Raw genomic sequence first — 5599 nt, 5'->3', positions numbered from 1 at the left:
TTGAAAAATAATCATTGCAGACCTACATTACTGACGAGGAGAGTGCCAGGAATGAAGTCGCATCGTTTTCGCTTGTTTGACTGATAGGGAAATCAGCAAGGTCAGGGACGCGAGGAATTTTAAACCCCACCCATCCGGCATAAATTTTGGAAACGAATTGAGGAGGAAGGTGAATAATCTTGGCGTACAGAATTTACGGATAAGTGCTTGTGCAAAACGTTTCTGTATATAAGTATTAAAAATAGTTGTTAGATAGAGATTTAAGTATTACTCATAAGAATTCTATTTCAGGACCAGAATCTGTGCGTTGTGTTGCGATCTTCATGTAGCATTATAAAAATTGTGTCAGGGATTTAGCAACCCTTCAATTTTCACCTTTCGCTGTCAGGCTAAATGGCCCTTTTAATTCGTTGTGCATTATATTTGTAACGACTTTCCTTTCTTTTCAGGCAACTTACCTGGACACGATTCGACCGCGTCCCGAACCTGGGCAAGAACCCCTACCGGAAATCGGCCAAAGAATTAAGCTGTCTGAAGGAGACATCGCCCAGACAAATTTACTTTACAAATGCCCCAGTAAGTAATCCTAAGGACCCATCTTCCTTATCTTTATTCCTTTAGATATAATCATCAGCTTCGTTGTCTGAATAATCTCCCCTGGAAACTCACGAGTCTGTGTGTGTGTAACATATATATGTATATATATTTCCCCATACTCGTTTTTCCTAATTCGGAGGCTGGCACCAAAGGGGACAACCTCTCGACTTCTCAGCAAGGCTTTAGGGATGAGGTTGCGACCCCTGTGTCCTTCCCCTCGGCTCAGCAGAAGCTTCTGCCAATTTATAGTGTGGTCGATTGTGTATGGGAAGCCAGGAGATATCCAAGGACCTAACAAATGTGAGCCGAATGCTGCACTACTCAGCCACGGTAACCTACCGACTTTGGCTGATTGCACCTTTTTGAAGATAGGCGATGGTGTCGCCATGTTGCATTAAAATAACGTAACAGTTTTTAAAAGTTCTTAAATTTCATGTCTGAAGAATGAATGACAAACCGCAATTCTGTCTGACTTTTAATTAAAAGCTGTGTAGTCTTCACCTGGATTTTTCCCTCAGTAATTCAGGAAAGTTGTATGTAAATGAGAATATTTTTCTGCGGTCAAGTGCGGGACGGAAGAATGTTAGACGAATATAGTTTCGAACATTTTCGTGTGGAATAACTGAATTGTGAGAAAATATCTTATAAATTTGTAAGTGCGTTCTGTTTTTCATTATGAAATAGTTGCTCGTGTAATGGAGGATTTGTTTATGCCGTCAAAAAATACGATAATTTCTGTCGAGCAGTAATGCATCTTTCGTGTGTACCATTGTTGAATTTCTGACATTTTTTTTAAATTCAGAAAGCGCGAACTGTTTTTCTCCTGTTAAAAGTATGTGGCGTCAAAATGGAACCAGTCTGGAAATAGTCTACCAAGAATGATTTCACATTTTATATATATGTATGTATATATATATATATATATATATATATATATATATATATATATATACATATAAATATACATATATATATATCTATATATATATATATATATATATATATATACACACACACACACACACACACATATATATATATATATATATATATATATACTATATATATATATATATATATATATATATATATTCCTTAAAATCCATGGTATGGTAGAAAGGTAAGTGAAACAGGGACTTGGAACAAGTACTTTCGTGGTGTATTCTACATTTAAAGTTCACACTGAATATAATAGAAGCTGACAGACATTTATATAAAAAACAGAAAGAGGGGGGCGACGACCGGGGTTACAGTTTGTTAATCTGGGCAGCATATTCTTTAAGCAAAAAAGATAAGGAAAGAGGGTCAAGGTATAATCCAGGATGGAGAAATAAATTCATTGTTGACGTGGCTTCAATAAAAATGGACCCCGACAGATTACTTTTGCAGTGATTTTCGACCCTGCAGATTATCGAGGAATTATCCCAGTTAATAGCATGGGCCAGTCTTAAGCCAATGATCCACAATGCCATTATTTGTTAATCCTCTTGGTATATTTGTGCTGAGAGCATCTTACCTTTAGTTCTTTTGAAGTTTGCCCAATATAAATCTTATTACGTTCTTTATAAGCAATACTGTATACAAATATTGTATGAATTTGGCTAGCTGTTCTTAATTAGTTTATTTCTCAAAATATTATATTTAAATACTAATTTCATATCAATAGTTTTTAAAATGGTACAGCAGGAATGAAATTAGGATGAAATGGTACACAGGGATTATTCTTAAATTCTTTGTTAATACTGGTTGGATTGTAATACATCTTTTTTGCTTTAATTTTACAAAGTTCCAAAAAATATGGAGGGGAACGTAATGAATCTCATTTTTTTTCAATAATTTTAAACTCATTTTCTAAAATTTCCGGACTACAAATTCTAAGAGCTCTGAGATACATACAGGAAAATGTAGACATCCTAATTTGTTCTGCATGGTTAGAGTAAAAATGAATATATGACAAGTTATTCGTGGGTTTTCTATATACTTTTAAGACTAGAATTGGTGTTATTTCTAAAGTATATAGGAAACCCACGAATAACTTGCCGTATATTCATTTTTACCCTAATCATACTATACAAATTAGGATGTCAACATTTTCCAGTGTCAATCTTCTCATAGTAAAATATAAGAAAAGGTCGCTGCCGCTTTCTTACTGAACCTGCTGAAACGAGGATGAACCCTTAGCATTAACAACTTTCCACAGAGCTGATTGCTTTCATGACCCTACACTGGAGGTTCATGAGATTGGCCTGGAACCCCACCTGCACATGTTGCACCTTGCACCTCAATCTTGCACTCCCACTCCCTGGGTATTGGGCACATTACCAGGTGACTGAGTAGTTGATGGAGTGAGGAGAATCGAACAGCTGAGGAATAGAGAGAGATGTAGAAGTGGTAAAACTGCTAACTAGCGGAAGGGTAGATCGGTGTTCTGAGATCATTTGGTAATGTGGGAAGCTTGGAGGATAAAAGGTTTGGTTGGTGAAAATGGAAGGTAGTTTGGAAATATCAGGATGGAAGCTGGAAAAAAGTATTAGGACAGATACTGACTAGAAAGAGCCTTAATAGTCAGGAAGTACGTGCTTGCAAGATGAAGATGAGTAACCCTGTGTTTATAGGGAGTACGATGTACTATTGATGAGCTTAATCTGGTCTTTCAAGGAAGGGTTAGTGTTGTGGGATCCATCTTCACAAGGGTTTCAACCACGATTTAGCAGTAAAGTATGAACGTGCCATTAACGAAAACGACTCGGTGTGCGCGTGCGCACTCCAGCTTAATTTGTCGTAGACCATCGATTTCTTGTTCAGTAAATGTATTTCCTAATTGGATTTGATCAGATTTTTTTTTCGCTGCAAAGAGCTTTGATTTTGTCCTCCTGTTAATGGATTATCTCTCTCAATGAAGCACTAAGCCAGTATTTCTGCATTTTCCACTTTACACCATTTTTCCAGTCGGATTCAGGGCAGTTATGACATGCATCCTAAAATTGTAATTTTTTTATACCCAAAATATATATAAATATATATTTGTATTATAAGTTTGGTTTATTTACACATTTTAGACCACACTGAATTTGTTTAGGGTTTTTTGTGATCTGTCACGTTCATATTTCTTTCTCGACTTTATACTGCCTATGGATTTTTGTGTTTTCCGTTTACATTTCTAAAACAAAGTGTAATATGTTTGCTTTCTCTCCATTTTGGCGTTTATCCCTTTTCGTTGATTGACGATGTCAACAATGATTAGATTATTTTGTTTGGGGAACTTTTATTCAGTAGATTTTGTAGAAACTGTTGTTGGTTTTCTGAATCAGAGTTTTCCTTTGAGTAAAGTCTTAGAGAGTCAGTTGTGAAAAGGGAATAGTAGCATTTTACGTCATTCAGATAGAAGTGATTTCACGTTTAAATCGTCTAGTTTTAAATTGTAGTCGTTTCCCTAAGGATTTCGAACAATCTTTTCCATGACGTCTTTCCCATTAATGCTTCGTTTTCCTCATAATTAATACCATTCCGTTTCTTCCTTTTCCTCCATCTCTGTCCCCGTCTATCTTGTTAGGCCCTTCCATCCTCCTCTCCCCCATAAGTCAAAAAAATAAAAAGGTAAGGGGGAGAAAGATACAATAAACTTGTAGTATTCGCCGAGTTACTTACGGAAGTTGGAAAGTTCTTATCTTCCTATATATTACACGTTGGCTTCCAGAACTTATCTCATTCCTTATAAGTTAGGACTCGCCGCGCCTCATCTGTCTGTCGCAGTGCTGCTCTTTTTTATTCGTGTTTTATCCCTAAATTCATAAACCTCGTTTTTTTTTCCGAAGGCCCTCTCTATCTCTCTAGCTTTCCCCTCCGGTGCTGTATTCCGAGTGGCATCTGCAAACTTTGTTCGTCCTTCTTCCTAATTCGAGTAGGGATTTGATGCACCAGATTTGAAGGAGAATAGATGTGTGCTCCTCTCTGTAATTGTACTGTATACATAGAATACTTGTGTATGAGTATGGTTTCCAGCGTTGCTGATTTTAGTGCGTTACTGCATTAGCACAAATCATTTTCCTGAGTCATAATTATCTCTGTTAATTTCGCGAGGGAATCTTGTAATTATGTAAGTAGCCCTGAATTCCAATTATCATTCATGACCACTGAAATATCACGTATTGGCGTTCCGAATTGTTCAAATATTAATTTGTTGCTTTACCGTCTGAAGACGCTGCCTTGATGCGTTTACTCGAATATGCTGCTATTCATTATCGTGAAATATTCAAGAGCCTTGTTAGTGGAGCTGATTGTCTTGTGAATTAATTATGCTGTTAATATCGAGTGTGTGATTTACTCATTGTAAGTCAGTAATGGCCTTAAACAGAGAGCGTATATTTTGTATGGCTGATTGTAGAAAGAATGTAAACCAGGCTAAGTGTCAAAAATAGTTTGCTGCTAAATTCATCTCAAGTTTGGCAGTGATGTTATTTTTGTACAATATGTCTTTTGTTGTGATATCCTAAATTAGTTCAAAATAAAACAAGAATGGCATTGAAATAATTATTAAGGAAATTATTCCCGCCTTGTTGAATGAAATATGAAAAACGCGCAATTTTTTTTATAGCTATTCATCACGGTTTTTTTTTTTTTTTTTTTAATATCTGCTGTTTTACTAGTCATTTCATTTCGGCATAAAAAAACAAATATGTAGACATTAGGACAAAACCCGGCTTATTGCCAAGAAGTGTGAAAAATAACGTTTACGCACCTGAAACAGGTGAGAGAGAGAGAGAGAGAGAGAGAGAGAGAGAGAGAGAGAGAGAGAGAGAGAGAGAGAGAGAGAGTTCTGTTACTTCTCTAAGATACATAAATCCTTGATCGTGTACACCCCACAGATGTGTTTTTTTACAAGAAGCCAAACTAGCAAAGATAGTAAGATAAAAGAAACACAAAATAAGATGTAATAGGACAAAAATATTTATTAGTTAACCGACAGACAGACTGACATCATTCGTGGTCTGAGTGAGCTTTA

The 5599-nt window shown here is 36.1% G+C and overlaps 1 protein-coding gene across 1 annotated transcript in view; it reads left to right on the top strand.

Annotated features, from left to right (window-relative positions):
• The window catches only part of LOC135212039 (tolloid-like protein 2), an 801312-nt gene that overhangs the window by 736681 nt on the left and 59032 nt on the right, over window positions 1-5599 (top strand). The gene's annotated exons all lie outside the window — the stretch shown is intronic.

This window comes from Macrobrachium nipponense, chromosome 40 (genome assembly GCF_015104395.2).
Source record: "Macrobrachium nipponense isolate FS-2020 chromosome 40, ASM1510439v2, whole genome shotgun sequence".
Taxonomy (NCBI): Eukaryota; Metazoa; Arthropoda; class Malacostraca; order Decapoda; family Palaemonidae; genus Macrobrachium; species Macrobrachium nipponense.
The sequence above is the reverse complement of the archived record's forward strand: the minus strand, read 5'-3'. Positions and strand labels throughout refer to the sequence as shown.